The 12,155-nt window shown below is 31.5% G+C and overlaps 1 long non-coding RNA gene across 2 annotated transcripts; it reads right to left on the bottom strand.

Moving 5' to 3' along the window:
* Positions 1-5,277: 5,277 nt before the first annotated feature.
* Positions 5,278-11,505, bottom strand: LOC148282717 (uncharacterized). Of its 2 annotated transcripts, none has more exons than XR_015822027.1 (3): positions 10,293-11,505; positions 10,049-10,125; positions 5,278-5,774 (listed from the first exon to the last, which is right to left on the bottom strand). It is a non-coding gene; the product is annotated as an uncharacterized LOC148282717 (long non-coding RNA). The 2 variants fall into 2 exon arrangements; XR_015822028.1 differs by lacking the exon at positions 5,278-5,774 and adding an exon at positions 8,316-8,338 and having other exon boundaries at positions 10,293-11,476.
* Between the last annotated feature and the right edge of the window lie 650 nt (positions 11,506-12,155).

Genomic DNA, 12,155 nt, shown 5'->3' with positions numbered 1-12,155 from the left:
GACGGGTCTAGAACCTCTCGATACGTTTATCTACGCAATAAAAGTGACAAATTTTTTTTTCCAACGAGCAATTTTTCCTTTAATTATGATTTAATAAAAATTTCAATCGTTTTGAGGTTGGCACTTTTTTTCTTAAAAGGCTATTAAAAATATGAGAGAGAAATAAATAAATTTTTAAGTCGGATTAAATTCTGACATAACTGTCACTTTAATAAAATGAACGCCTAGATGTGAAAATAATGTCGCTAGATTCTGTCCTATTAACAAATAAGAGTATCTAGGCGTTAGAAAGTTACCACTCTAAAAAAATAATTTCGTTATTATATTTTTTTAATCTGTTTTACTATCTTTCCAAGTGTATGTATCGAGACGTTAAAGAAGCCGGCTTTGTAGTCGACCGGTAGATACACACAGACTATCGTTAAGCGTACCGTCTAGGTGATTTCCAAAAGTCATACAAAATTCATGTTTAATCAAGCATTTTTTGCTTGAATTGGGATTTATTCGAGTTTATAATCGCTTTGAAGTGAGCACTTTTTGTTACAGAAGCCTTTTAAACTATAAATGAGAACTATTTTAAATGTAAATGACGTGAAATGAAGGAACGCGGACTAATTATTTGCGGTCATTCTATTAGCATGTTTCGATCATATGATGTCGATATGACAAGTAGGTAGAACATACCGAGGTAAGATACAGATAGTACAGAAGTTAAGTATACCGTCTCGATATATACAGATGAAAATAGCGTTCATAATCGAGGCACAGGTGGTAATATCTTAATTTCCAAATGAAAAACAACTACAGCACATCATTTTACTTACAGAGGAATATTTTACTTTAATAAAATGAACAAAGAAAATAATAAGTGCAGTCAGGAATACAATATAGAAAAAAAAAGTTACATTTATAATTCTTCTTCTTCTTCACTGATTAAAAACACCGTTTATTTATAATTGTTTTGTAATTTATATGTTATCCTAAAAATATTAATAATGAAAAGTTAAATAAACAAACTATTGTAAGACATCACTCCCCATTATGTACACAGGAATGTTTTTTTCTTTTACGTAATGGGAAACGTTAATGTAAATATATGTATATAATTAATGTAAAAATTGTTTTTAGAAATAATATTGTATACTTAATTTTATTATTTTATTTGTTAATTACATTATACATACATTTGTTAAGAACAGAGACACAGTTTAAAGCGACACAATCAGGAACAACCCATGTCTGTGAACTTGCTCCGACTCGCTAGAAAATCCGTGTTGAGTCGGGGTACTTGTAATGCATTCATAACCATACATTCACACACATATATATTTGCACATACATATTTATATTACATTTTATACATATATATTAAGTTTAAGTTTATACACATCATTGATACTTTATACATTACTACATTTTACATTTATAAATACATATTAATCATTCACCAGTTAGTCCATATTTGATAGCAGAAATCTATTCCCGTTCGAGCAAACCAGTTACTCAAACCAGATTTAAATTTCGAAAATGACTCAGATTTCTTTGTTACCTGATCTAGTAAATTAAAAATTCTTGGACCTTCCACAGAGAAATGTTTCTCCTTTATATTTGTTATCTGAATAAAAAAAAAAACAAAAAACATTGTATCGTTTTTCGCACTGAAATATTTTTTTTACTGATCGTTGCAGTATATCAAATGCTTCGAAATTTCTTATAGTACATTATCTCATATATAACTCAATTAGTGATTTTTGACAAAAATCTGCCTTTTGGCTTATTATGGTATGTCATATTTTTGAAAGGATCATTTACCACTCAGCACAACGTTCTCCATAAATCATTGTTAACAAAACATCATTTAAATAATTTGTATGTGTACATTATATGCGGAAATCGAAGTAAACATTTCAGTCTCAGTGCTGCAGAGGAGCGTTTATTTTATAATTAAAAAATACATATAATAATTTGTTACCCACTAAGTCTAAAGACTTTTCGGTGGGACACATTTTTTTTTTTTTTATGACTGGTTTATATTACATTTATTTTATTTATATTTTACAGATTTATTATAAACAGGCACTATAAAGTATCTAGAAGATATTTCTTCAGTTCTTTTTTTTTCATTTAAAGATTTTTCATGTTAATGATGGTTTGAGGGAGATCATTGAACAATCTTGGAACAACGCAATTTAATTTTCGCTCTCCGAAGTAATTTGTAATTCGGGGAACAGACAGGGAGCCCTTAGTTTTTAATCTTGTATTGTGAATGTGGGAAACTCTTTTTTTAAATTCCGGATCAACAAAGTGATCTACAATCAATTTGTAGTCACAAAGTTGTTTTACCGGCAGGACGTTACAGAATTTAAAAAATATACACCTTCGCCCATATGTTTCGCCTCACGGATTATGAATTTTTGAATTTTTGAATATTTAAAAAAACACTTTTCCGTTCAAATATTACATGTTTTTTAGCAAACGCCGGTTTATAACAGTACAAAGATTTTATTATATTATTTATTCTTCTTCTTCTTAGTTTTTTATTGGCTTTTTTCACCCCTCACTGGGGTGTTCTAGCCAGTGTCAAGTTTGAAATAGACATTTAAATATTTACACATGTGTTAGTACTATACATACAAGTTAGTGTGTTAGTATTTAATATTACATACACTTTACATAATATATAACTTATTTACAACTTAATACGATTTATAGCTACATATTTACATAAAATTTTAAATATATGTTTATTGGGTGGGGACAAAAGAGTTAAAATATTAGTAGGGAATGGGACGCTGATTTTGGAGAGGTCAGATAGAAACTCAGGATAACAATCATTTATGGGGCATTATTTATTCGTCCCCAAAATAGACAATCCACTTATAAATTAACAAACCAAATACTCACTTTTTGCTTTTTGCAGAGAAAGCTACTTTTTCTGTCATCTGTTTATTTTTATTGATTTTTTAAAATTACACCACAAGGGCCAGGAGGCCCAATCACAGTAGTAAATTGTAGCACAGAATACACAGACTTGAGAAAAATCACATTTTGAGTTTTTGCATTCTCGCCGGGAATCGAACCCGGAACTTTCCGTTCGTGAGTCCAGCGTCTCAACAACTACACCACGGATATTATGTTATATATATATTACGCCTATATATAGTATTATGAATACTAATTATCCCTCGGTCGTGCATAATAGATACGTCAATTGGTTGGTAGGTATTTGTTGATTCCCGGTTATTTTCCAACTTGATGAATTTAAATTGTGTAATTTCTTTTCATAATTTCATAGTTCCCGTTTTATTAAATGGAATGTCAGCAGATCACTTAATAATAAAAAAACGTTTTTAACGTAAGTATTCTCTGTTCAAATTTAGTACCCTATTTCAAGGATTGGTAGTTATTATTTTGTCATCAAGCTTAAAATTACGATAAACGTAACTAAATACTAAAATTATTGTGATCTCTCTGGAAATCGATTCCAGAACTTTCCGTGTTGTCATTGAAGTTAAATATGAAAAACAAAGGAAGGAATTTTGAACAGAAATCAACCTTATATAAGACAAAAAATGAAAATATACACCACGAATAATATTATGCTATATAAAACACATACTTTGTATCATTTATTTCATCATTACAAAGTCAAATTCTTTTTATCTTTTTTTTTTTTTCGAATTTTTGTGTTATGTTTTCACAAAAAACAAAAGTCATAAACCCATATTACAACAGAGATGAAGAACATTTAAGAGAAGGTAATATAGAATTCCAGGCATCTACAGGGCTTATGACCTGTCAATGGCTGGTTTAAGTGGCCACACAAACATCAACAGATGAAAGAATTGAAGGAATATAGATGTTCAAATATAGGCAGAATGGTGAATGTTACACAGTGTGTAAAGTGGCCACTTAAACCAGCCATTGACAGGTCATAAGCCCTGTAGATGCCTGGACTTCTATATTACCTTCTCTTAAATGTTCTTCATCTCTGTTGTAATATGTTAATATAAACAGCTCCTCAGGGAGTTGAATCCAGTCCTTGTCTACAAAAAATTGGACAAACTCAAAATATTGGTCATAAACCCATATTCCCTTATTTAAGGTATTCTCCATCCCTGTTGTAATTTATTAATCTTAATGACTCCCGAGAGGGTAAATTCCAGTCTTTTCTCTACAAACATTTGGACAAACTCAAATATTGTAATGAAACCAACTGGTCCAAGAAGAAGTTTAAAAATTGAAAAATTGTTTTTTGGGGTTCCCTAGTTTGTGAAATAATTCAGTCAGATGAATCTCTTCACATCAATAAAGGTTTCAGCTCTTTAACTTCGCTAAAACCAACAAATAGAGGAGTTGAAGAAATATGGATGTTCAAACGTAGGAAAAATGGTGAATGTTACACAGTGTGTAAAGTGGCCACTGAAACCAGTCAATGACAGGTCATAAGCCCTGTAAATGCCTAGATTTCCATATTCCCTTATTTAAGGTATTCTCCATCCCTGTTGTAATTTGTTAAACTAACACAAAGTAAACGGGCAATTTTAGCGCGTTTACGGATTTTCTGATTTTCATACTATTTGAAACCGAAATAAAATAATACAAAACTAGCAGATAACAGTTGGCTTTCGCCGACTGTTATATGCTAGGTTTTCGCCGACTGTTATATGCAACTTTTTCTGCCCTTCGGGACAACATTAGTCGTTCTGTCAGGCCTCCGGTAGTAAGCCTCTAAGCAAAGTTGGCCTTTCGGTCTTACTTACGGGTTGCGTCCCCGTCACTTGTCGGGGACTCGCGATTCAGGGATCCGAGGTTCGAACCTGATTCCCATTTTCTAATAGTGTGTTATTTACAACTCTTTGAAAATGACCCACAAAACTGAAATATTTGATTAAATCATAAGAACGAAAATTTACGGTCTCTGTTAACATAGATAGTCCTTAAGGTCGCTCGGACCAACCAACAGACCCTGACAAAAGTCGGTGCATTTGGCCAACCTAGCTTAAAGTAGGACTGTTATCATATTTGCCAGAAGGGGCAACAAACTGACACTACACACCACACACACGCGCTCTCACACACACACACACCCTCACCCACTCTCACATACGCACACACCCACACGCTCAAACCCACACGCTCTCCCTGACACACCCACACACTCACGCTCACGCCGAAACGCACACACCCACACGCTCACATCCACCCTCTCATACGCGCTCACCCACACACTCAATGAAAATTATTCAACCCAATACTCAATAAAAAACGTAAATATTTTCTTAATTCATTTATTCAGTAATATACCTGTAGGCAAGTACATAATTATATTAACATGAAAAAACAACTACTACAAATATGTATTTTGGGTACAGACTGGCCTCTGTACCTGTGTCAAAGGGTGAACAACATAAGAAAACATAAAATTACCTAGTTAAAATAAGGTTCACAAAAATAAACATTATAATCTATACCTCAATTCGTAATTTGACGTAGATTTATTAACAGATGCAATTATTAGCCTTTCTCCTAAATGCCACTTGAATGACTTTAAACGCTGTTTGCTAGTAAGATTATTACCCCTTCTTCGAGCATTCCTTCTATCATGTACTCCTGAACAGGACGTTATTCGTTGCATCCCACTTCTGAAAGTGACTGATCATTTCCTCAGGATCTGCATTCATAATTCTACTATAATATCATCTACAATTCGGCATGTTCGCTTAACGCGTGGTCCATTATTTAACAGAGTCCATTATTTCTTTAGAGATTTCCTGAAAACGAAAATAAAAAAAAAGATTTGTTTAAACCTTAAAATATATATTTATTTGTGACAAAATACAAGGTTTTTAAACTTTACCTATTACATTACATTACATATTTTAGTTGTACGAAATATTCCCAATCAGCAAAAGTGCTGGTATGAGGGAATATTATATATAATAACACAATAGTTTGAATAAAAAGTCGATAAAATACCATCACATATCACTCGTCACACGGGCTGTAAGAACTGTTTTATTTAAGTGTTTTTTAAGTACGTATAATTAACTTACTGTGTTGCTACTTGTAAAAACCTGTAATTGGCTTATTTGTTATTTGTTTTGTTATATATATAAGATAATTATAGCTGTTGGTTATCCAAATAAATAAAATAAAAATAAATAAAATAAATTAATAAAGTATATGTTTTGCATATTTTTTAGGTAATTAGAAAGTGAATTGTAAAAAATTATTGCTGTATGCAAAAAAACTGTTTCTTTTTCTGTTGGTCCTAGGTTGTTCGCAAGTTAAATTATTTTATGCTCTTGTATTTATTTCATGTTAAAATTAAATTTAATATTTGTCTTTATTCTATTCTTTTTCATCTTAAATATCATTTTTATTTTTTCTGTGTAGATTAGAGAGAGAAGAGTGAGAATTTTTGTTATTCTATATAAATCAGTGGTTCTAGTATATTTATTCAAATAAAATGTTAACAGATTAACAAATTAATATAAACAATTTTACACTCTTAAAAAAATTTATTTTGAAAATAAAAAACCAACTATCATACCTCAGATATATCTTATATTAATCCAGGCTGCATTGATAATCCGTGAAGTAATGCTGGCTACAAATGTTAAATAAATAAAAAATATCTTTCAATTTTAAAAACTTTTTCTAAGAAAAATATGACGACAAGATTGCAATGATGGATACAAGAACGGATAATAGTTATATATTGTTTTATATTATTTATTACTATTAAATATATGTAACGCAAAAATTGCTTTTGAACCCGTTTAAGTTGAATCGGGATGTGGTTTGGCTTTAAAGGCTCCGAAATAATGAAACAGTATAATAGAATATTAAGTTAGGCCCATGTATCGTCTAAGTCCACGAGACGCGGTAATTAGGGTGGATTGATATTTATCATATTATTTTGTTATAATCAATGTCATTCCACCATATGTTATTTCATTGTGCCGTGTGTGTATTTTTAGCATCGTGTGAAATGAGCCTTAGTGTATAATAATAGAAAAATATCACATACTACGAAAACTGATAAAACATGTGAAATGGACTTGGAAAAATTGATTGCATTTTCAAAATCAATATGGATATTTTGGAGAAATGTTTTCATACATAATTCTTAAAACAAAATTGTCAAAATAAGTCTTTACAAAAACGTGACATATTTGGCCTTGAGAATTATGACGTCAAGATTCGTGACGATGTTATATTTAAATTACGGTCACAAACAAAGTTCAAAATTTTACCGAATTGTGACGTATTAGAGGCGTGGCCAATGCAATAAACCGTTTTCACGGGAATTTTAATTTATAAATTAAAAAATACTTTTTATATTCTTTACTAATAAAAAATAAACGAAATAAAATATTTTTTACTAGACAGAATTCCACAGATCCTTATTAATTTTAATTCTAAAGAAAAAACGTGATATTTCCCTGTTGAACGTACGGAATTTTCGCAAATATTTTTTTTGTAAATTTTGCAAAACAAAAAGAAATTTCGCTAAAATTCGCATAATATACGACACGTATGAAATAAAACAACTTTTTTATACGCTTGAAATTTATATTTGATGTTAATTAAAAGCTTACATTGTTGTTATTTTAACGTCTGATTTTTTTAAGTCGTTCTTCTGTCGGTAATGACGACACTATATTTGCTTAAAAAGCGTTCTGCCTTTTCGCTGTTAGTTGGACTTCAAAAGCTCTGTAACGCTGCTTGGGAAAATATTGGAAAGCTACTTAGTAGCCCACAATACTTCCTTAACATTGAGATTTTCATTCCTGTTTATTGATTGGAGCATTAGGCGATGAAAGTGAATATACCCATCAATAAGCTCATTTTGAGGAAGGACTCTTTTTTATAAAGCTTTCGAGTAATGCATTTTGATTTAAGGTGGTCATACTTGCAGCCACAAATGGGTAAAATAACTGACCATTAAAAAAGTAAGCATCATTTGTTATATTTAATCTCATTTGCAGAGAAAGTTATTGAAACGTTTTTCAGATACGGTTTTTAGCATTGGGTTTAGATCGAGATCCATTTCTCCACAATTATTTAGGAGCAAATCTGATACCAGAACACCCCTAATTTTGTCGTTTAAGAGTTACTTTTAAAACCATTTGTTCCACAAATAGTGAGCAGGGTCATCTCAGATGATTAATCTCTTCTCACCATATTTATTTACCCCGCTCAGTTTTAATTTTATTACATTATGAAAATGTACCATAATTGAATATGTATGATTTTTATTTGGAAACTTCGCTGGTCTGTCTTTAAACCTTATCTTTATTTTGTAAGTCAATCATTGTTGACTATGTTTCTGTAAAATAAATAAATAATTTATAAATCAATATGCATGTATTTAAACATTATCTTTTCATCTTTTGTAATAATTGTATTTTCTGCCTTTTTTTGTTTCTTTCCACTCGTGTATGTATGTTTAAACACATACCATTTTTTTACTTTTGGTTTTGCACGTATTGATTTTTTTTTTTTTTACATGTTTTTTGTATGAAACTGTTGTGTTATAACATATTTATTTATACATGTTTTTTTTTCGTTTACTTTATATTTGAGGTGTTTGTTTCTACTAAATATCTATTTTTTGTGAGATAAATAAATATGTCATGTGTGTACTTACTGTTAGAAAATGTCAATACCACTCGTGCGATTGTGTTAACGAAATGATTTACTGTATGAGAATTCCAAATTGATATCTACACTTACCTACGCTAATTTATATATATATATATCCTCAAAGTGCTGATTTTTATTGTTTTCTGATATCCAGTGTATAATAGAAGTAATAAATCGTGGAAAAATATCATTTTACAAAGAGTGTCTATATGAACACTCGAACACACACGTTATTCATGTATGATAATATATTGTATATTGGCGGAATGTATGATACTTTTGACAAAAAATAACGAATATGGTGGTCAATTAAAATCCCACGCTCACCTGATTTTCGTGACAAGCACAAAGAAATTACAGAAACACGTGTTTCACTATCCACTCGGTACCTGACTCTAAATTTAACGGAGTAGGTAGATGAAAAATATTATTTTAATAATCGAGTTCTCTGCTGATTTACGCGAAGAACAAATAAAGTGTTACACATTGTAAAAAAAGTATAACAACTGAAACAAAGTAATCTACTACAAGAAATATAAAAAAATCCCGGTCCGCACTTTATATTTAATTAGGTACTAACTATGTCGATTTCCCATAATTATTTTTACATATCTATCTTTTTGTACCTCTTCATTCCATGTTTTGTACATTTTATTTGGTACATTGGCTGCAGGCTTGTTGCCAATTTCTTCCAACCGACCGATAAAATAAATAGATAGCGTCAGCATGGACTATTTCACATTCCAATATACAGGATCAACCTACCAATGGTTATGCCTGTTGGAAAAGCAACCTTTATGTTGAACAATATTACCTACTTTGGTCATAATTATTACTGAGGGAGTTTTTTTAATGCAGGACAGGCGCTCCTTTATTTCATTTTTTAAAATAATTTGTTTATCACGTTATACATAATTTTATGATATATTCCTAAGGATTTTTTTGGAAAACTCAAATACAGACAGGCACATTAAAATATATATTTATAGAGACAAAAGCAGCAGTGTAGTTCCGAACACAACGCAGGGTCGTGTTTGGGGTCGTATTTCTTGAAATCTTTGAAATATAGGTAAAAACACTGTTTTAGTATATTGTAAAGTGTTTTCATGAGAATCAATAATAGTAACACATACTTAACTGGACTTATTTTCAATTTAATTAGAATTTACGCAATTTTTTTCTAAAAATTACAGAAAATGTTTTACTTCGGATTTTTTTATTTCCTAAAACTCTATCATAAATTATTTTTTTGAATATTTAAATAGTTACAACGATGCAATAACAATTAAATGTCCTTTTTTTACTACCAAGATTAACTTAAATCAAAAAGTTTCTCAAAGGAGTGTAAGAGCTATGACTTAAATGTTTTTTTATTAATAATTATTTTACTTACGAGAGATATTCCTTTTAAAGTTTTATGTAGATATTTATTTAATATATTTTCAAATAAAAACCGCCGGTCACTTGAGCCTGAAACACATTGTTTACCAACATAAACTAATTGTATCTTAGTCTTCTAAAGGAAATATGAAATAAAAGAGAAATAATAAATTGATTTTTAAGAAGATAAAAATGTCTCTTTTGGCGTGATAAAATTAAATTTGCATTCTCCAACAGGAGCAATGAAATGAACTCACCCCTAGCGTGTTGCTTCATTGGCTACGAGAAAGCATTTGATATCTGATTGATTGATTAAAAAATTCTTGATGCGTATGGTATTTCTCCCAAGATTATTGCTGTTATAAAAGCGCTCCACATAAACAGCAGATGTCGTGTGAGAATCGGCAGCTTTATGGCTGATTGGTTCGGAGTCTCCACTGGAGTGAGGCAAGGTTGTGTCCTAGCACCGTTCTTGTTCATCACATTGATGGATCAATACCACCTGATCGAGGCATATAAGTGAATTCCCCCCTAAAGCTGTGTCACTTGGGTTATGCAGAAATGCCATCTATGCGGCTCTTCTTGAAAAGTCTGTTTTTTTCAGGAAATTGTTGAGAAACTGCCGGAAAATTCTACTCGTCTGGGTCTTAATACTTGTACCGAAAAGACTCCGATTATGTGCAACAAATCTTGTCCTGACCATGATCAGCCTCTCTATAATAATGGACAGAGGATCGAAAAAGTTGACTGCTTTAAATACTTGGGAGTTCACATAACTGAGGAGGGAAGCATGCACAAAGAGCTCGCAACCCGCCTAGGAATTGCTGGTGCAACTTTTAACACGATGCGTGTTGTCTGGAGCTCTAGTCTATACTCGGTCAAAATGGAATGCCGATTATTCAGCTTTTGTATAATGCCAGTACTTCTATATGGAAGCGAATCTTGACACCTTACCAAAGCTCAGAAAACCAAACTTCTTAGTTTTGAGAGTAAGTGCATGAGGAGAATATTAGGCATAAGGTAGTTTGATTTAATAACTAACATTGAATTCCGAGAACGGGGCACCAGCCTCCTATACAGAGCGAGTCTTGAGAATGCGGCGGTGGATCTGGCTTGGACACGTGCTACGCATGCCTCAGGAGAACTTAAACCCAGGTTGCCTGTTTCATAAACCTGTGAGCTCTGCCGTCCTGGATGGCCGTCGATGACAATCTTTCGATTTTGTTCGACAAAACTAAGGGTGCTGGATTGATGTGGGAGGAGGCGAGATTGCTGGCTGGCGAGAAGGTCTCCTGGAGGCAACTGGTGATGTCCACATGCTCCACTTAGGAGCTGATGTGGAAAAGAAGATAAGAATCAAATTCGCAAACACTGGATGAAGAATAATTCCAAATACGAGCCGCGTGGACAATAATATAATATGATTTATTATGATGCAAATATAGGGTATCACTCGTATTTTATGTCTATGGTGCGATAACGTTCCACAAAGAATTTTCACTAACAAAGTTGAATGTTTTCAATAATATAAATATGAGTTTATAAAGAGGGAGGAATTATGGGTGGAAATTAAGAAAGCGCTCTGAAAATATAAATTAAAATGTAAGCCATAATAATTCATTATCTGGTAAGTTAGTGTTGAAATTATTCATTTAGTAAATGGTTTGATGATTGGATGGTTGGTAAAATTGCGTGTCTTATTTGAGTTATTATTTTGGAAGACTAATAATTTAGACTTCAAGACCTCTTATTTGTAAAAAAAATCTCGTGTAAATTAGTCTAAACTGCTGAAAACCAGGTTTAATATCTATTGTGATAATGTTTTGTTTAACTTCAATGAAGTAATATCCATTTAATATTTTTGGCAATGTGCAATTTGTATATTTAATTAACTGACAAGTAATTAATTACAAAATAATTGTGCAGTCATTTATTAATAGGTACTATTTTGTTTGATTTAACATTTGGGGCCAATTGCATCAAAAAAAATTAAGTGCGTTTTTGTCAAAATGTGCAAAATAAACCGTTTTTATGCGAATTCTTTTGTCCATTTTGACGAAAACGCAAAAACTATTTAACTTTAAACTTTATTTAACTAAATTTTATTTGATGTAACTGGC

This window comes from Micrasema longulum, unplaced genomic scaffold, assembly GCF_059751315.1.
Source record: "Micrasema longulum isolate JH-2025_06_02 unplaced genomic scaffold, ASM5975131v1 h1tg000301l, whole genome shotgun sequence".
NCBI lineage: Eukaryota > Metazoa > Arthropoda > Insecta > Trichoptera > Brachycentridae > Micrasema > Micrasema longulum.
This window is presented reverse-complemented; position numbering and strand designations above follow the sequence as displayed.